At 40.9% G+C, this 21985-nt stretch overlaps 1 protein-coding gene across 1 annotated transcript in view; it reads left to right on the forward strand.

Moving 5' to 3' along the window:
- Positions 1-21985, forward strand: part of LOC307122573 (B-cell scaffold protein with ankyrin repeats-like) — a 244279-nt gene that overhangs the window by 55393 nt on the left and 166901 nt on the right. The gene's annotated exons all lie outside the window — the stretch shown is intronic.

Here is a 21985-nt window from a genome sequence, read left to right on the forward strand (position 1 = left end):
TTTATCCAAAATGTCTGGCTTATTGAGCATTGCTTGTAAAGCAGGCTGGATTGGTACATACACATATGGTTTCTCTCCCCCAGGAAGCATGTATTCCACAGGCATAACCACTGGAAATTCATTCAACACAAATTAGTTCCTTTTTTTGATTGTCGACAAACACCCGCCTGTGTCGCAGCACCTTGAAAATACATTGCTCTCTGAAACTGCGTTTACCACTTCTGTAACAAGGGAATCATCAACATCTGGATAATGTTTACTCAGGACAGTTGAGACTGACTTAAGCACCAATGGGAAAGACAGCTTATGAATTTCAGTTAATTCTTGTATGATATTTTGAACAGAACTTGCTGGAATATGAAGAATGCTTTGCATCTTCAAAAAAATACCAGCCAAATTGTGCTCTAATTGAATCACAAAATCTGAGGATTCCTCATTTAACTGATCTTCACTGTCCTCAATTTCAACTTCATCCAAAGAAACCGGTTCGATTTCATCATTGTCATTCCCCTCACTATTACCTGAAATTATTTCTGGCTTCAGCATCCTCCTGTCATTTTCACTATGCGTCTTACTTTTATGCGAATTGAATGTTGCATAAACACGAGTCTGAAATGTGCAACCTCTGTAGGGACAATGGATGTTCTCATTTGCTCTCAAATGTCTACTACGCAAGTGTCTTAGAAAATCTGTTTCTGTGCAAGGTTCAGAAAACTCGCAATGCTGACACTTAAATACAAGTGGTGGTACTTTACTCGCATGTTCACTGTGTTCTTTAGCATGGATTTTAGAAAGATGCACTTGCAAATTACTGATGGATTTAAATGTGCAAAGACAGTCCTGGTGTGGGCATGGAAAAGGGACAATCTTTGTATGGCCTCCATGCTTCAGACGATAGTGTTTAAGAATTTCTCCTCTTTTTTCAGAATTAAAAATGCAGTATTTACAATTCCACATTTTCTTCTCTCAGGTCACCTATAACATAAAATTGACAAAAGGTCAGTACACTACATATTTAAAGTTACAAACTGTAAAAGGTTAAAAATTATAATAAGATTTTTAGTTATCAAATGATTATGTCTTTTGGTCCACATTTGTCTATTAAAAGGAAAGTTCACCCAAAAATGAAAAATTGCAGTTAATTTACTCATCCTCAGGCCATCCAAGATGTAGGTGTAGGGCTGCAGCTATCGATTCTTTTTGTAATCGATTAATCTAGCACTTAATCGGTCGATTAATCGGATAAAAATTTGTTTGTGCTTTTTTTTTTTTTAACAACCCAAAAACAAATAATGCATAACAAAAATGAAGAGGAAAAGCAATTTAGTTTATTAATATGCACAACAGGTTTCATGCTGTAATCTAGCCCTGACATCAAAGTAAATATCTTATGTAGATTTCTACACCTGCAGCATTTACCATTAGGCTACTAACAAATAATATATAATTTCTGGGGTGAGCCTATTTGCTATGGTAACCTAGCAACGTTTGTGTGTGTGTGTGTGTGTGTGTGTGCACGCAAGGCTTCATTGCAGTTTGGGCAGAAATACATACATTAATTTTCAATAGAACACTGCGGCTTGCATCACTTGCATTGTGGTGCATTTTAGGCGAAGCATCCGTTCGAAAAATCGCGTCACAACATCACGTCCCGGTGTATACAGTGAACGCATGCTGAAATTATTGTTGCGTGGCTACATAAAAGTTTAAGCTTATGTGATGCATTGCTGCGATTGGTCTGACTGGCGCGAGAGAGAGACGAGGGTGCATGTGTGTGTGTGAAGGGGTTTTCTTTTTTTTTAGGCTATACTCTCTTGCAATTGAACTTGAATACGTTTACTACTTTGCTTTCCATTTTTTGCCCTCATAAGGTTTTCAATTCAAGGTTTTTTAAATATTTTCAACTATTAAAGTTGGAATTTTTCCAAAAAAATGCAAAAAGTGAATTTCTTTGTGATTTTAAAATACTTGAAGGAAACGGTTGACTTTCAGCAGTTATTGTCTATGGGCCAGATTTCTGCTTGTTTAACATCAGATAGGCTACAGATAAATTAGCACAGTAGGCCTACATTACATTTATTTGAATGCATTAAAGAGAGAGAGAGAGATTGTGTGTGTGAATTACTCATGACGTCTATTCATTATGAAGCTGTGGGTTGTACTTCAAAGGTATTCAAATATATGCCTATAACGGTTGAGTTGAGTTTCTAAGCTACTTTAGTGACTTTACTTTAGTCACAGGACAGCATTGACACTGCGTTTCAGCACTGCTCTCCGCGCGCAATCCTCACGTGAAAAGAGGTCTGCCTTCAGGGCGCGCGCGTTGTCAGAGACGCAACGTTGATTTGCGCGCCACTAATAAACCGGGCTTCAGCCATGTTGTGCTGATAATCTGTTTTTTCAGTTCGTACAGGAACTTAGCGCGTATAAAAGCTCCGAACACATGGTGCATATCATTCATTAATAGCCTAATTCACTCACCACCATATTTATCATGCTGTGTCCGCTGCAGTGAGAGAACTGAGGTGCGCTGAGGGAGCTCTGATTGGGTAACATCTTAAACATGCGCACGAGCGTTGTAGTATTCTGAATTAAAATATGAATAAATAAAATCGCAGCCTAATATTTAGAAATCGCATGTGCTCAAATCGCGATTGTTTTGCGATTGCGATTAATTGCACAGCCCTAGTTTATGTGCATGATCTCAAACAGGGAACATTGACTTTTCATAGATTCCCAACGTTTGATAATCATTAAAGGGATAGTTGACCCAAAAATGAACATTTGATGTTTATCTGCTTACCACCAGGGCATCCAAGATATGGGTGATTTGTTTCTTAAAGCTACACTGTGTAACTTTTTTAGTTTATTCTTAGCTAAAAACACTTAGTTCTTTCAAAAATATATGTGCTCATTAATGTATATTTACTTCTTTCAAGTAATAAAGTATTCTTGTAAGTTTATAATATGCCATTGAAAATACATACGGGTAAGGGGTTCGAATGGGGGTCGCCATGTTGCCCCTCCATCTTGAAAGTACATTAGCCAAAGAGGGACATACCCGTAAATTCAAGCTTCGCCTTTCGCGTTTTAACACTTGATGGCACCGTGTCGAATGTGAAGAGGGGAATTGCTGGATTGAACTGGAAGCCATGTTAATTTTGGACTAAATCGGCCACCGTAGGAGTTAAAACGAAATCGGAATTGGAAGGAACAGAAACTAATATTTACTGGATGGTCATATACCTTTTCACCGCTAGATGGGGGAAAATATCACACAGTGTAGCTTTAAGTAGAACACAAATGATGATTTTTAACTCAAACCGTTGCAGTCTGTCAGTCGTATAATGCATGTCAATGGTAACACAATCTGTAAGTGTCACAAAAACATGCACTGACCTATTGAAGCCATGAATGACTTAAGACACAAAACGATCGGTTTGTGCGAAAAACCGAACAGTATTTATATAATTTTTTACCTCTAATACACCACTATGTCCAACTGTCTTGCGCACGGCATCCGGCATAGGCCTTCCCTATTAAACTTACGGAACAAACGCGGCGCCACTTCCATTTTTTTCATAAGTAGAATCGGGAATGGTAGGACAGAGCGTAAGCTTTTTGAATACGGAAAGTGGACGCACGTGCAAGGCGATCATTTGTGTTTATAAAGCATATACATTTGTATTTTATTTTATTTTATTGATAAGACCCTTAGTCCTTGCCTGGTATCGTTTTAAGCCCTTTGAAGCTGCACTGAAACTGTAATTTTGACCTTCAACCATTTGGAGAGAGCATGAAGTCCACTATATAGAGAATAATCCTGGAATTCTCATCAAAAACCTCAATTACTTTTCGAACGAAGAAAGAAAGACATTAACTTCTTGGCATTACATGCAGGTGAGTGAATCATCAGGAAATTTTTTAATTATCAGGACTAATCCTTTAAACTACGCCTGAGTGCGTACACACATCATGCACCGGATGCCTGGCGTAAGGCAGTTGGACAAAGTGGTTTATTAGAGGCAAGCAATTATACAAATACTGTTCAGTTTCTTGCACAAACCAATCGTTTCGTGTCTTAAGTCATCAATGTGTCGTCACGAGACGCAGGGTTTAATTTGGATTTGTCAGTGCAAGTTTTTTTTCCTCTCATAGATTGTTACCATTTACATGCATTATACGACTGACAACTGACGGCAACGGTTTGAGTTAAAAATCTTAATTTGTGTTCTACTGAAGAAACAAAATCACCTACATCTTGAATGCCCTGGGGGTAAGCAGATAAACATCTGGGTGAACCATCCCTTCAAGACAGTGCTTCAGACTGTTGTGAATGCCTTCAAGACAGTTTCCAGAGGCTGTGGATTAAAGGTAACAATATTGTAAGTTCGGTTCTGTTTCTTGCATAGACCAATCGTTTTGCTTCAAAACATCCCAATGTATTGTCAGGAGCCACGATTATTTATTGCGTTTTGATTGTGTTGTTGTTTTTTTGACTCTCGAAGGGATGGTTACCATTGACTTGCGTTATATGAACCCGTTATATATCACCCAAGACAACAGTTTCAGCTAAAAACTTCTTTATTTAATGTGATCTGAGGATGAGAAAGGTTGTACTTACACTAGGCACAGTTGCCTTGAACCGAGGCCAAGTGTGATTGTCCCCCCTCCCCACTGGCCCGCGGACTCACATTGCACTTAAAGGGTTAGTTCACCCAAAAAGGAAAATTCTGTCATTAATGACGTCCCCTCATGTCATTGGACACCCGTCAGACCTTCATCTTCAGACACAAATGAAGATATTTTAGTTGAAATCCGATGGCTCAGAAAGGCCTCCATTGGCACAATGCACTGTACACTCTCAAGACCCATAAAAGGTACTAAAGACGTTGTTACAAAGTCCATCTCACTACAGTGGTTCTACAATAACTTTATAAAGCGACAATAATAGTTTGTGCGTAATAAAAACCTAAATAACGACTTATATAGTGATGACCGATTTCAAAACGGTATCATGAAGCTTCGAAGCGTTATGAATCAGTGAGTCGATTCATGATTTGGATCACGTGTCAAACTGCTGAAATCACGTGACTTTGGCGATCCAAACCGCTGAATCGACTCACTGATTCATAACGCTTCATGATGCAGTGTGTTTTGAAATCGGTCATCACTATACAAGTCATTATTTAAGTTCTCTCATCGCTTCATAAAGTTATTGTAGAACCACTGTAGTGAGATTTTGTAACAACATCTTTAGTAGCTTTTATGGGTCTTGAGAGTGTACAGTGCATTGTGCCAATGGACGCCTTTCTGAGCCATCAGATTTCAACTAAAATATCTTAATTTGTGTTCCTAAAATGAACGGAGGTCTTACGGGTGTCGAACGTCATGAGGGTAGTAATTAATGACAGAATCTTTTTTTTTGGGTGAACTAACCCTTTAACGTTCTTGCACTCTCTCTAAAATATTGCCAAATAGATTTAGAATTGATGCCGCGTAGCAATTTTCACTTGCATGTATCAGAGGATTATTACAAATTATGAAGGCCGCTGACGTTAATGGAGGTATTTTGCAGCTTTATTCGCAAACTACAATTCCTGTTCTTCAATAAGGTGAGAACCCAAATACACTCGAATTAACTGTGTTAATTAATTGTACATGAATTGAAAAGTGTACTATCAAAGCAGTAATAAAGTTGTTTGCCATCGTAATATTGCTCGAGCCCAACCAAACCGAGCTCTGGCCCACCTCTTCCAAGTGGGCCCGGGGCCAGCTAATCGAACCGTACCCAGGCACTGCGTTTTGGGTTTTATTGTGTTTCGATTCAGTGGTTCGGAGCATTAAAGTCAAGTGATTTTAGTAAACGAGGCTTCATAACGTGGTAAGTGTTTCTAAATTTCAATGGTTCACGTGAATTTGGCAGTATAATTCATGCTCCGAATATTGTTGAATTAAGTTGTTATTTTATTATTTTTGATAAACGAAAAGTATTCTCTTTGCTTTATAATATTCAGGTTGAACCACCATAGTCACAGTAAACATGTCTTTAGTAGCTTTCTGGGCAATGCAAGTGTTAATTATCTTGCTGGAGATGCAGGCCTCACTGAGCCATTGGATTTTATGAAAAATATCTTAATTTGTGTTCCGAAGATAAACAAAGGTCTTATGGGTGTGAAACAATCCCATATAATAATTAATGACAGAATTTTTATTTTTGGGTGAACTAACCCTAACAGATTGTCACTGGGAAAGTGCCCTCAAAGAAACACCTTTATACCTTTTTAACATATTTATAGGTTTATAAAAATACATTAAGCACTTTCTGTACATTCCTGGATGTGTATTCCTATTCTAAGGTACTAATATACACTATTTAGGTGAGGATATAGTGCAAAGGTTTTCCATTCCAGGGTACTGCCCCAAATATGTTACCCTACAGTGAAAATCATATAAATATAAAAGTCTACAAATCGCTCACAGGGACATACACACAGCTCTGATAATGTTAACTTTTTCATTTTATTTTAAAAAGTAGAAAAATCCATAGAGACAATTGAATACATTTAATAAAATCTATTAAAAAAAACAACTAATGTTATGCACCAGGGACACGTTACATCAACAGAACTAATAATTAAAAATATAGGCTTATTTCTGTAAATGTGTCACAATTTCGTTAATTTTAGCCTCGCATTGTTCCACTCTTTAGGCGGGAAATGGTCTGCAGTTTTTAAGTCAACATGACTGGCCAAATTATTTAAAAGATAACGTCAGTAAATCACATAGTAACCCAATTTTTCACCAAAAGATTTCACAAAACAACGTACACAAGGGGAAATTTCAGGGAGCCTGGGAGTAAATTAACTCGAATTTAGAGCCACAATAGTATGTTTATTGTAAATTAGCAACGTCTGTGAAACATTGGCTTAGTTTGCCGGTTGGCCGACTGCTCCGAAGTTATCACAGAAACTTGATATTAACTTAAACGCATTTATACCTTGTCCATCCGTATAAAATATGTTTTTTTACAGACAATAAACCAAAATGTACAGGCGTGTTACACATTAACTTACCAGTGTAATCCATTGGCCTTTATCATCGACTCTCTCTCCCTCCTCTCCTGCTTCATGATCCGTCTTGCCTGCTAGTGCCGCTGGGGGAGGAAAACAAAACATACAGCGGGAAATTCAAATGTTCGTATAGAAAGTTAGAAACTCAAGTGCGTTTATAACTAGAAATACTCTACAAAAAATAACATTAAACATTTTAAAGGCTACCAAGCAAAATGTACACGTATATTTTACCAGTAACCTACCTACCAGCGTAACGTTGCGAGTCTTTCACTATGAATCTCTTCCCGCCTGCTTTACAGCCAATGTACGTTACTTGTGTCGCTGTCGGAGTAAAACGGGAAAATAATAATAACATTCGAATAAAACGTGTAAAGCCAATAAGACAAACTTATATGATAGTTTAAAATATAAATATCTACTTACCAATTTAACTTTAGTTTTCTTCACTCAATCTCAAGATGGTTCTGCCACTCTGTGTGTCAGCAAATTCAGCAGCACGGAAAAACTTAAATCGACCAATCAGCGCGGTTGTCAAGGCAGAATTTCAAGAACGACCAATCATTTTAAACAGATAGATAGTGAATAATTTAAATAAATTAAAGTAGTGCACTCATAGCACTTAAACTATTAATTAAACAGATTTTTGCTGCCAAATGAGTAAGTTAAACACACCTGTTTAAGTTTGGATGCCAAAACTTGGTATATTAAGTATTGTCAAGTTATTGTAACTTGATATCTTTATTAATGACAACATCTGGGTTTACAGTGTAGTTAACATGAACTAATAATGAACTGCACTTATTAATCTTTGTTAATGTTTAATTTACATTTACTAATGCATTATTAAAATCTTGCTAAAATACACTGTGAACTAACATGAACAAACCATGAACAGCTCTATATTAACTAACATTAACAAAGAAGATTAACTAATGCTGAACAGCTGTTGTTCATGGTTAGTTCATTAACTAATGTCAACTAATACAACCTTATTGTAAAGTGTTACCAATTCATTTAACTTTCTCCCCCAAGGGTCTATAGATATCGCGATATATCGATATCTTGATTTTTTTTGGCCACAATAACCGTGGTGTGAAAAATCTGATATCGTGACAGCCCTAATTTAAATAGTCCACACAAGAAAACATAATCCAGGGAACAAGGAGGGAAAAAAACGTAACATCCAGTAACCCCAGATCCAGTACACAAATACGATCAAACAACAACTATCAAAACACGACTTAAAAGCACAAGCTTGAATACACAGAGGAATCAGAGATAATTAATGACAGGTGTAATCATAGACTGTAAAAAAGATGGATTACCTTCACTATCTTCCATTGTAGAAAAGTGAAGCCGCCAATGTCTGAATATGGCGCTGACATCTTGTGCGGACTTGGGACCTGCGTCTGCGCAGTACACTGTAAAAAAATAATTTGTTGACTTAACTTAATATATTTTATCTTTTTGCATGTTTTTTGTTTTGCTTTTCTTACTTATTTGGATAGGTTATCTGAACTAATTAAATTTAGTAATGAAAACTTCACCTTTAGTTATCTGAACTTAAATCTGATAGTCATCATAACTTCACTTTAGTTTTCTGAACTTAAATTTTCTAGTCATCATAACTTCACTTTAGTTTTCTGAACTAGGGATGGGCATGATTAATCGATGATCGATAATTGATCGTTAAGAATTTCGTCGATCACGTTAATTTGTTATCGATTAATGTAATGCATTTATTTTTATTTTTATCTAGCCTAATGCAGATGGCGTTGCGTAGTGTGAGTCTTGAAGCAATTAAATTAATTTCGCTGTGTGGTGAAGTTCACTGCAAACATTGCGATGCCGTGTATAAGTACAACACGGCCACAACTCAAATGATGTACCACTTAAACAAAGTGCATCCGTCCCTGGTTAATGTGGGTGGCAGTGCATTCTCAGTCTCAACCTAGCATCAAGTCGGACTCGGACTCGGAGCTGTGATGCACAACGAGCAGAGAAAATTACCCAAGGGATCTGCAAGTTCATTGAGTTGGATATTCTGCCCTTAAGTATTGTTGAGGGCAATGTTTTTCGAGAACTGATACATTTATTGGAACCAGCATATCAAATTCCATCACGGCGTATCATCACCAGACTGGTAGAAACTCTGGAACGAAAGCAGCAGCTGTTAAAAGAATTGAGCAAAGCTGAGAGAGTTGCTCTAACTACAGACTGCTGGACCGCTTTAACAGCTGAGAGCTACATCACCATAACCTGCCAGCTACATTCGCCACGTTTCCATGACAGATTTGCCCAAAACTTTAACTGGGCTGTTTCCGCGGCCTTTGAGTAAAAACTATAGCGTCTTTCTGTCAGAAAGCCTGCCAGTTTTGAGTTACATATTGACAAAACCTGTCAGATCTAAGTATTATGTTTTTTGTTTAAGTTATTGTTTAACATTCTTTTTTATTATTATTATTTTGGAACAAATGAGGTCTCTGTTTAAGAACGCCGGCTCGCAGCTGCAGGTTCCGCTGCTTTAGAGCACCGCATATGCACGCGCATTATATGTTCTGTTTGCCTAACTGAACGTAGTTTAAGGGTGCTTTCACACTAGCAGTTTTGGTGCGCACCCGGGTTCGATTGACGTCAGAGTTCGGTACGTTTGGATGATGTGAACACGGTCTTCCGAACTCGGGTGCGCACCCGCGAACCGTACCAGAGTCCGCTTAAAAAGGGTGGTCTGGGGTACGGTTCATGTGAACTCCGGTACTGGTTCGCTGCTGATGTGAACGCAATCGTACTAAATCGCGGAAGTGAACCGCTATTAATGACGTATGATTTGATAAAAATGTGTGTTTGTGTGTGTTTCACTCATTTTCCTGACGAGCGTGACTGACATACTGCAAGCAGAGAGCTGTAAACCTCATTTCTGCTCGTCTTCAGCATTCTTTAGAGCATTGCAGTACATTTGCGGCAAATGGACGCAAGTGCCATTACGTACTGAAGCTTTAGAAACAAAACCAACGGTTAAAAAACAAAAATATAAAAGTGAGGTGAGCAACGCTATGCATTTTGCCGCCTTCACGCTCGCTGTCGTTACTAAGCAACCGGGTAAACAGCTGCTGCTTTGATGACGCAAACGCACCCCGGTTCGGATCCAAATAATATAATATGAACACAGTCCAGCGGGGGCAGGGGGAGGGGGGTGCAATCGAACTCGGGTTCGGTCCAGGCAATCGAACCAAGTGTGAAAGCACCCTAACTGTCTGCCACAAGTTGATCTTGTAAATAAAGGTCTCATTGAGGAAAAACATGCTGTATTTTTGTATTCATTGTATTTTTGAATTATAAAAGTTAAATAATTAATTTTATTATAAAAATATTAATGATTAATCGACAGTCGATCGTTAATTCTCCCGACGATCGCCTAAGAAAATTTTATCGAATGCCCATCCCTATTCTGAACTTAAATTTTCTAGTCATCAAAACTTCACTTTAGTTTTCTGAACTTAAATCTGATAGTCATCATAACTTCACTTTAGTTTTCTGAACTAAAATTTGATAGTCGTCATAACTTCCCTTTTGTTTTCTGGACTTAAATTTTCTAGTCATCAAAACTTCACTTTAGTTTTCGGAACTTAAATTTGATAGTCCTGAAAACTTACTTTAGTTTTCGGAACTTAAATCTGATAGTCATCATAACTTCACTTTAGTTTTCTGAACTTAAATTTGATAGTCATGAAAACTTCACTTTAGTTTTCGGAACTTACATTTTCTAGTCATCATAATGTCACTTTAGTTTTCTGAACTTAAATTTTCTTGTCATCATAACTTCACTTTAGTTGGTTGCAAAGCTGCTTTAATCTAGCCTGGATGCCAGCCGAATTTAGCCCCGCCCACAAAATGTTTTGCTCGGGCAATTCGGTCTGGACTCGCTCCATAGAGGAGGAATTATGCCCGAACAGAAACTGTTCGGACCAATGAAATTGTCAGGGCGGGCTTTAGACGATGATGGACAGATGATCAACAGTAACGTAATCATCCACGTCATCGAAGGCTCTTGGGTTGAATTTGCTCTTATCCTAAACGGAGAACTTGTTCGTATATGCGTTCACCTTCACTATTTCTCTCAGAAACGATGATCGTGTTGGTAAGTACTCTGTGTATCCTTAAATTATTTTATTACTGCCAAAGATCGTTTACACTCATGTTTTTCTTGTAACGTTACTTAATCATGCGTGCGTGCAGACAGGGTTTCCAAGTGTTTTTGCAATGTCGCGCACAATTGCTACTCAAAACGTTTGGTTGGCAAAATATGTTATTTTGGCAAGGTTGCCTGCTAAAATTCGCATTCCTGGGTTTATATAATCACATAATTGGGGTCGCTTCAACCCGCGGACATGGAGAAAAACACGGACTTGGTAACAGTGCAGTTGAGTTCTGTTGATATTTGACAACTAACGTTACGCGTCGCTCCGTTGCTCTGATTGGTTGTGGGTCTATCCAATTGAGGTCTTTCCTGGCTCGGTTGAAACACGCCCCATAATCAAAGCTCAATGGAGCGGTACCAGACTCAAATTCTGACTAGAATTGAGTATGGCCACGCCAGGCTAGCTTTAATCAGTATTAGTTGCATTATTATATTCATTTAGAAATTACATTTGATTTAGACTAAAATTATAGCCAGGGCTTAAAAACGGAAAAAAATATCAATCGGTTCACTCCGAGCAGAATCGATATTTTAACGTTTCCGTTTTTGCGTTCCTCATTAAACATTACTGTTCCGAAAACGGTTTGATTTGAAAAAATAACGGTTAATAACGTTATTTTAATTTAGCCTATACTTTAAACAAATATGTATAAATAAAGACTTATTTTCACTCAATAATAATATAACGCATGATAATTAAACTTGAATATTTATTTCATAACATTTTTAACACCACAACAGAAATACATGCATTAATTACAAAGCATAAACAGCGGGACAAATATTGACCTGTTTTAATGGAGCGGAAAGTGGCCCTCTATATTCTTTTCAGAAGAGTGATAACAATCCCTGTACATAACTTTTTTTTCAACACGACAGCTCAACAAAAATTGCATGAATAAAGACTAAATAAACTGGATAACCATTGCTCTTTTAATGCACTGTCAACTGCTAATTTCAAAGCAAACACTGCAACGCGCAACACGTCCTTGCATCACATAATCAAATTCAGTCAGCTAATAAAGCTTGATCATTTAATGCAATATAACATACCATTTAATACGAAGCATCAATCTTCTATATAGAAAACATTGACCTGTATTGGCAATCTGAAAGACTATGGGAAAAATGTTTGATAGTTGCTAGTAACCTACTTGGATAGGCTTAAACAAAATCCACAAACTAGCCTCAATCAGACTATTTGAGCTTAAAGTCCGTACTACTTATTTAAACGTACGAAAAGAATGTCCTCCAATACCTGAGCTTTCATTGTAGACCTCAGCGGGGAAAGAAATGTACTTGAGGCATGAAAATGCGCGCTCTACACTGACTTGCGTTACCGGTAGATTCATAGATGACTGTGCGGGCATTTCACTCACGCTTGATCCGTCAACGTCACATGTTGTACTACTCTATTCATTATTGGTCACTGCCAAATTAAAATATTAAAGAGAACGATAAAATAACGTTATTAACCGGTTAATGGTAATTTCAAATTAACGTTTCTGTTCAGAACGATTCAAATTGATTTTGATTTCGTTTTTGTTCCTCTTAAAATTTTGTTTGTTTCCGGTTTTTGTTTTCGTTCCTTGAACCCGTTCAGAGCCCTGATTATAGCAAATTAAAATCACAGCAACACATATCAATACACAATTACATTTATTGCAAAAACAAACACACAAAAAAGGTATCTTATGCATGCCTCAATAGCTGTTTGCATCCAAAGTTGCGAGTTTAACTTGTGCGTAAAATATATAAACTATTGCATACAAAAATGCAAATAAAGCAGTCTTTCCATTGAGTCAGTCAAAGAGAAGAAAATTATCACTTCCTGATAAACTGGTACTAATTATCACTAGGAAAAGTAAAATAAGCCCCTGTATTTTATATTCCAAAATGCACATAAAAATAGGTGGATGGAAACATAGCTAATGTATGTCTTTTGCTTGCCTCAGTTGTCAAATAAAGCAATTTGTTTTTAAAAATTAAATAAAAACAAGCTAGGACATCTTCTAGATCCAAAACCACAATCTCCTCTTCCAGTATCACAGCCACATCCACGACATCATCTGGGAAGGCACTATCATGTCTGATGTCCTCACTCACGGTCAAGATGCCCTACATTAACCCCACGAACAATGTCTCTCATCAACAGCTGGCTGAAAAAAATGAGAGAGAGAGATACAACTTTTAAGTGGTGCTGTCATAAAAAAAGATTTATTCAAACACATTAAATACTGAAGAACAGTAGTACAATAACTATGCAATATAGTAAATATACTGAGCAAAATGTTATTTTCCAGAGTTAATTTTTCTAGCTGACTAATTCATTTTTGGACAGAATATCTTTTCTGAGGTAAATGTGACATGACATTGTTTATAAGGTATTTATTGACGTTTATTAATGTCTGCGCAGTTGAAACACTGATTGTGCAATTACATGAGACGATACAGACTTCATACATTGTACTGTGTCTTAAAACATAATTCTCTAATGTTCATACATGTTTATTTCATGCTGTATCTACTAGTAAAGTGCAATATTCAAATGCAAAAAAGCAACAAAAACAACATTTAAAACCAGTGTCATATTAAAGGGTTAGTTCACCCAAAAATGAAAATTAGCCCATGATTTACTCACCCCCAAGCCATTCTATGTGTATTTGACATTCTTCTTTCAGACGAATACAATCAGAGTTATATAAAAAAATGTCCTGGCTAACCCAAACATTATAAATGGCAGCCCCAAATTTGAAGCCCAGAAAAAAGTGCATCTATCCATTATAAAAGTGCTCCATACGGTTCTGGGGGGTTAATAAAGGCCTTATGAAGCGAATCGATGGGTTTGTGTAAGAAAAAAAACAAACATATTTAACACATTATAAAGTAAAATATCTAGCTTTTGGCGGACCGCCTTCCGCATTCAACTCACAAAATAAGTGTAACGCCTCGAAGTTCAAAAGGTTTATGCCACGTCTGACATCATCGTCGCGCCAGTTACGTTTTTTTTTACACCATGTCTGATGTCGTCGCTGCGGCAGTAAAAAATGTTTCCCCCACTATGTCCGACGTCATCGCCGCGCCAGTTGCACTTTTTCAGTAGGTTGAATACGGTAGGCGGTCCACCAGAAGCTAGATATTTTAGATTATAACTTGTTAAATATGGATATTTTTCTTACACAAACCCATCGATTCACTTCAGAATGCCTTTATTAACCCCCCAGAGCCGTGTGGATTACTTTTATAATGGATGGATGCACTTTTTTCTGGGCTTCAAATTTTGGGCTGCCATTCACTGCCATTATAAAGCTTTTGATTTTTTGATATAACTCTGATTGTATTCGTCTGGAAGACAACTAGGATGGCTTGAGGTAATTTTCATTTTTGGATGAACTTACCCTTAAATAGTTATTTATTTTACCTGTATCGATTCAAACTCACATTTAATAATTTTCAAGGATTTCCATGAAACTTGCCTGTATCTGATGGCGATCTGAGAGAGACCATGCAGTGAAGATGTAGTTTCACTCGATCCGTAAACCAGTTCAGTTTTTTGTCAAGCAGCAATAGTTTCTTTAGGTTTATTCATTATAAAATTTCATTAGGTTTATTGACAACATGTTGCAATGTTTACACTGTACAATGATTCATAATGTGATTTAATTAGGACTGAGTATTTGGCACATTTCACAATTTGATTTGATTTCAATTCATAAGGTTAATATTTACCAGAAATTGCAGCAAATATAGGGAAACAGGAGTTGTTGAGAGCTCCATAAACCACGTGACCGCGAGATCAAAGCGTGTTGCAAACTCTGTATTTCAACGGCTCTGGGAGCGCACAGCACAAAAAATATAATTATAAAACAATATAACGTCATAAATACACGTTGTAGATGAGGTTAAACACTTACTTTGTGTTCTCTTGGTTAAAAGTAACCTCCATGTCTGCACTGCACGGCGAGTCATGTCCCCTCACTCCCCTGAGAGAAAAGTTTGGGCTCATTTAAACGTGCACAGCATATACATATTGCTATAAATCAATACATTATAAAAAACAAATGGTAAATGAGATAAAACACTTACTTTAGGTTTCCCTGTAAAAAAAAGTTATCTTGTCTGTTTCCCTAATCTGCTCCGCACCATGAGTCAAAGAAAATATCTCTGAGGAAAGTTTAGGTGCGCACGGACACACACACACCATCCTAAAACAATATAATGTTATAAACTTCATACTGTTAATGAGATAAAACCCTATCTCGATGTTAACCCTACTCGTTTGCTCAGCATCACGAGTGAAAGGAAATGGCGTCTGTCAGTCCTAGGGGCGCGCGTGCACGCGCACAGCACGTGCATTTCCTGGATGTACGTAACTACACTCTCTGCAAGAGGGCGCTGTTCCCTTTCGAGAGTACTCTCATTATGCGTTTAGCTAAACGCTAGGGGAATTTCCTTTCCTCAAGATTTTGAAGCAAATTTTTATCCTAAAAATACCATGTAAAACGCAGTGCAGCTGCACAGCTCTCAGCAGGAAGCATCTGCGTGCTGATTGGTTGTGCCGCTGCAACTACAGGAACCTATGGCGAGCCCACTGGGCAGGAAGGACCAATCAGGTCCCTTTAATATTCCCGCCACAAGGGGCAGCAGAATTTGCATAGCCAAGGGTATAAAAGACCCTGTCTCGCCAGGTTGGTCAGATTATTTCTTCTTCAGCGACTCACCTCGCTGAGCTCTGGATTGAAGCCTGCCGTCGACACGCACCCAGCGGAACTCTGCAGCCTGAGGACGCCGGATTCTCCGCCTTCAGCCTGCCTTCCAGCTGTGCCATCCGGCACATATCCTTTTATACCAATCCGTATGTTTGCCGTTGCTACACACTCACGAAAAGAGCCGAGACGTTGTTGCAAATGTCTCGTTCCTCCTGCGCCTTGTGTAGAGGCTTTCTCCCAGACGAGGATCGACACATCATCTGCGTCTCATGTCTCGGACGAGACCACGCGCAGGCTGCACTCAACCAGGCGGCAACCAGGGCGACAAATTGCCGCTGCAGTCCCTTCGGGCTCGGCTCGCCTGTTTCGATCCGAATCCCGTCCCTTGCTCTCAGCCTCTCGAGCCGCGTAAGAAGAAACGCCGCGACCAGAGGCCCCCAGAGGCCGGTCATTTCCCTGTGTGCCTCGCCATCGCCTGTCATGTTTGCCGAGGAACAGCACAGCTCCCCTTGTCTGGCGGCTGCTACTGTTTCCTTCGGCGGACCGGAAGAGGAGGAGGATGACAGCCTTTCACTTGCTGCATCTGAAAGTGGGTGGTCGGACAACGTCTCGGAGCACGCTACTTCGACGCGGACTGCCATGGGCGGCAAAACCTCAGTTGACGCTGAGCTTATGCGCCTGCTCGCTAGGGCCGTGGACGACCTCGGTATTGACTGGTCTCAACCCCAGGAGCCCACAAGAAGCAGGCTGGAAGAGTGGTTTTTCGAGAACCGCCGCCACCCGACCGCTCAAAAACCCGCTCCCTTCTTCCCATAAGTCCACAAGGAATTATCCAAGTCGCGCAAGGCGCCATTTTCATCTTGCGCCAAATCCGCTTTTTCTCCCGCACTCTTGGTGGTCGATGGCGCTCAGGAAAAGGGATATCACGCTCTTCCTCCCCTCGAGGAAGCCTTCGCTGCACACCTTTGTCCGCCCTCCACCAGGGGATGGCAGTCAATGGCTGTACTCCCATCTAAAGCCTGCCGCAGTACTTCCAGCCTTGCCGGTCGAGCATACGCCTCCGCCGGCCAGGTGGCTTCAGCGCTACACTCTATGGCAGTGCTTCAGGTCTTCCAGGCCAAACTCCTCCGTTCCCTGGATGAGTCTGTCCCTGATACCGAGGCCCTGAAGGACCTGCGCGGTGCCACTGACTTGGCCCTGCGTGCGACCAAAGCCAATGCTCAGGCAATCGGCAGATGCATGGCTAACTTGACGGTGTTGGAGCGCCATTTGTGGCTTAACCTAACCGAGATGAAAGACTCGGACAAGACCGCTTTTCTGGACGCGTCCATGTCGCCTTCAGGATTATTCGGTCCCTCTGTGATTGGGTTCACAGAACGCTTCACTGAGGCTCAAAAGGGCTCACAGGCAATGAGACATTTCCTGCCCAAGCGTTCCAGCTCCACCGCTAGCCGTCATGCTAAGGCTGGACCAGCCCAGCCCACCAAGGCGGCGCCACCAGCTCACCAGCCTTGCACGGCTTCTAAGCTGGACAGCGTTCCCACTCTACGAGCCGCAGCAGACCGCCGGAGCGTCGAGGTCCCCGACCCAGCAATGTGTCGAAACCTGAGCCACCGAAGCCGTCCTAGCCAGAGGCACAAAGAGAAGGTGGATAATACCCGCTTCGGCCGGTTTACCACCTCGCTCTCTTCCAAAACGTTCCCCAGCTCCCTTCAACCAGGAGGCTGGGCACACTACACGGCGACCCATATGAATCACAAAAAGGGTTTTTTCTCTATAGGCAGTGTGCCAGCATTAAAGCATGTACCCCTACACTCAATCACTCCCCCATGTTCCCCAGCCCCCTGCACTCAGGTGGTTGGAAACATTATCCTCACAGTCAACGAGCCCGTATTCAAACGCGCTCCCCTGTACACAAGCACCAATATTCTATGTCCCCCGGCTCCCTGCACTCAGGCGGCGGGAAACAATTCCCTCCCAGTCAGAGAGCCCGTGAACAAACGCGCTCTGGTGAACGCCACTTTAACACAACATTATCGGGCCATCGAGTCCCTGTTACCCAGCGACTCGCCCCACAAATGAATTCAGCCCCTGGCTTCGAAGGCAGAGGCCTGGCGGGTCATTCCCGGCATTTCAAAATGGGTGTTGAACCCAATAGAACAAGGTTACTCACTACAGTTTGCTCGCAGACCACTGTGCTTTCGCGCCGTAGTAGAGACAACGGTGAGAAGCGGCACAAGTCACGTGCTTCGAACCAAAATATCAAAACTGTTAATGAAAGGGGCGGTGGAAGCCGTACACCCCTCACAGAGCGAGTCAGGCTTTTACAGTCTTTACTTCCTTGTACCAAAAAAGGACGGCGGTCTCAGGCCCATTTTTGATCTCAGACATCTGAACAAGTTCCTTATGAAGCGCTCGTTCAAAATATTGAAAATGAAACAAATCCTCGTGCACATTCGCCCGGGAGATTGGTTTTTCACTGTAGATCTAGAGGATGCGTATTTCCACATACAAATAGCCCCCCATCACCGGCCATTCTTGAGATTCGCCTTCGAGGGGAAAGTTTACCAATACAGGAGCTACCCTTTGGTCTATATCTGGCTCCCCGCACATTTACGAAGTGCATGGAAGCGGCGCTAAACCCGCTGAGGCTTCGGGGAATGATAATTCTCAACTATCTCGACGACTGGCTCATAATAGCTCAGTCAGAGATACAGTTATTGAACCAGAGATCTTGGCTTCTCAACCATTTGAAATGCTTGAGTCTCAGAATCAATGTGGCAAAGAGCTCATTGTCTCCCACACAGAACGTTTCGTTTCTGGGAACAGTGTTAGACTCACTACAGATGAACGCGCGACTGACGTCACAGCGCGCGCTCTCTGTTCGGAACCGAGCGGTTTCCCTCAGGTCCGGTGCATACACTCCTCTCAAACACTTTCAGAGGATGTTGGGTCACATGGCCTCGGCGGCGCCAGTCCTCAGACTAGGTCTGTGACACATGCAGCGCTGGCTGAATCGCCGCATTCCAGCTCACGCATGGCTCTTGGGCCGATTACAAATCAAGGTAGACCACAGCTGTGTGTTGGCTCTGGCTCCTTGGAAAAATCCTGTCTGGTATCAGACGGGTGTGAGTTTGGGCACTCTTATGAAGTGGAAAGTTATCTCGACAGATGCATCCAACCTAGGTTGGGGAGCCCTTCACGAGGGCAGGCCAGTCTCCGGTCTCTGGTCAGACTCGGAAAAGAGCTTACACATAAACTGTCTAGAGATGAAAGCGGTCACACTATCGCTAAGAGCTTTCCTTCCGTACATAAAGCACCACCATGTCCTGATCCGAACGGACAGCAGGTCAGTGATAGCCTATATAAATCGCCAGGGTGGTCTAAGATCTATTGGTCTACACACAATGGCGGAAAAACTCTAATATGGGCAGAGCACAACCTGAGCTCGCTGAGAGCGACTCATGTGCCAGGCATTCTGAATTTGGGTCCGGACATGCTGTCCAGGGGCAAAGTGTCCCCAGCAGAGTGGTCTCTTCACCCACAAACGATTCAGACAATTTGGGGCATGTTTGGAGAGGCAAAAGTGGATATTTTCGCCTCACAAGACAATGCTCAATGCCTAATATATTTCTCCAAGCACAAGGACGCGTTGGCCCATGAATGGCCCAACCTTCCTCTTTACGCTTTTCCCCCAATCTCAATGTTACCTCAGGTCATAGAGAGGATCAGGGTGAGCAAATGCGCTGTGCTTTTAATAGCCCCACTTTGGAGAAATCAACCATGGTTCTCACTGCTAAGTCGGATGTCAGATACAGCCCCGTGGCCAATACCGCTGAGGAGAGATCTCCTCATGCAGGTGAAACGGCAGATCTGGCATCCTCGTCCCGATCTATGAGCGCTTCATGTCTGGCCCATCAATGGGTACATGAGAACCTCTCTGAAAGTGTATTAAACACTATTTCTGAAGCTAGAGCCCCCGCGACCAGGCGGCTCTATTCAGGCAAATTGTCAGTCTTTTCGGACTGGTGCAAAGCACGAAGCTTGACCCCACGTAATTGTGAAGTGTCAGAAGTGTTCACTTTTTAACAAGAGCTACTGGACGCGGGTCGTTCCCCCTCCACGCTTAAAGTTTCTGTGGCTTCTATAGCAGCGTATCACATTCAAGTGAATGGACTGTCACTGGGGAAGAACGATCTTATCGTGCGCTTCCTCAAAGGGGCTAGAAGGCTTCACCCACCTCGCCCCCCTTCAGTCCCTATATGGGACCTGTCCGCGGTCCTGGATGCTATGAAAGGCTCAACATTTGAGCCTCTGCATTCAGTGAGCTTAAAGCTCCTATCACTCAAGACCGCTTTTCTGCTAGCGATCGCATCAGTTAAGCGAGTGGGTGATCTGCACGCGCTCTCAGTGAGCGCCTCTTGTCTGGAATTTGGGCCAAACAACTCTAAAGTCATCCTCAAACCAAGACATGGATGTGTACCTAAAGTGCTATCAACTCCGTTCAGAGCACAGGTCATTTCACTTTCAGCACTCTCATCATCGTTACATGAGGAAAATGCTAATTTGCTCTGTCCTGTCAGAGCGCTGAGAATATACATAGGGCGTTCCGCTGCTTTCAGGCAAACTGAACAGCTCTTTGTGTGCTTTGGCGGCCGCACCCGTAATTTACATAGTAAATTAAGTTTAGTTTACTGCAGTTAAAGAAATAGGCTAAAGAATAATTGGAGTAGGCTAAAGCCTGCAGAAAATCTAGAGCAGTTGTTTCAACTTATGTTTTTAAGTTAAAACGACAATTATATTTGTTCATTCAACAGAAAATCTAGTGTAGTTGTTTCAACATATGTTTTTGAGTTAAAACAAAAATTATACTTGTCCACTTAACTTTCAGTCTAGTTGAGGACAAGAAAACTTAAAATGCCTTGTTGTCTGGACAATCTAGTTATCTCTACTGAAAAAAAAAATAGTTGAAATAACTAATGCACAGCACAGAGCAGGAAGTACAACCGCGATATCAAAACCCTGCCCACACTCCCGCAGTATCTGATAGTACAGTTTACTGCAGAACAACTCAGTATATCGGTGTGAAATAAACAGTTATGGAAATGCAGAAATTAAAGCTAAAGCTCCAATCTCCTCCCGAAAATCCTGAAAAAAGTCAGTTGGTGCCTCAGTGACAACTTCGTTCAGAGAAGCTGTCAATTACAGCTGTCAATCATGACATCACACCCCCGTTTTTATAGAATCAAATAACTAACTGAAACCAAATGTATTAAAAAAAAAAACGAAGCATCAGCGTAATAAAAACTACCTAAAATAACAGAAACCAACTTTGGAAAAAACTTACTTGAAGTGTAATTTGATTTGTTTAGTTTGTCTCGCGCACCATTAGAATACATGAAGGGTGGAGGGTTTATGAGCTGTACTGGGACCGACCACCTGGGGGTGATCGAGATGCTTTGGCTTCATTTTTTAGGACGTGTGTGGCACACTTGGGTGTAACTAATGATGGCAAATATTTTTTTGTTTCTGTTTCTCTTGGTTACAACCAAGAGAAACAGAAACAAAACGCAGGGAGGGAGCACAGAAACAATGAGAATGGAGAATCACCCCTCAACATAAAAGTCCATACAAAACAAAAGACACAACACCGGGGTCATGACAATCTGAATGATTTAGCTGGAGTATACTGTATTTAATAATCATATTACTGAGGTATGGGGGAACACCATAAAGACATTTTAAAATGAATAAGAGGTCACTAGAGAGGAGATTTAAAGTCAACATGAAATAGAAGTTGGATAGTCTTTTTGTCCCTATTGTGACTTATCCAAGTGAAACAGCTAGTCAAAAAAGAAAATAATAAATTTAGGGCGGGGCTTGATTTTGTCCATTACAATAAATTGGATAGTTGGATCGTTATCATTTGCTATTGCTGTGAGTGACAGGTTGTCCCACCCTCACGCCAGTGAACGCGTCAGAGATATCATTGCAAGTGGGAG

This window comes from Gobio gobio (genome assembly GCF_949357685.1).
Source record: "Gobio gobio genome assembly, chromosome: 2".
Taxonomy (NCBI): Eukaryota; Metazoa; Chordata; class Actinopteri; order Cypriniformes; family Gobionidae; genus Gobio; species Gobio gobio.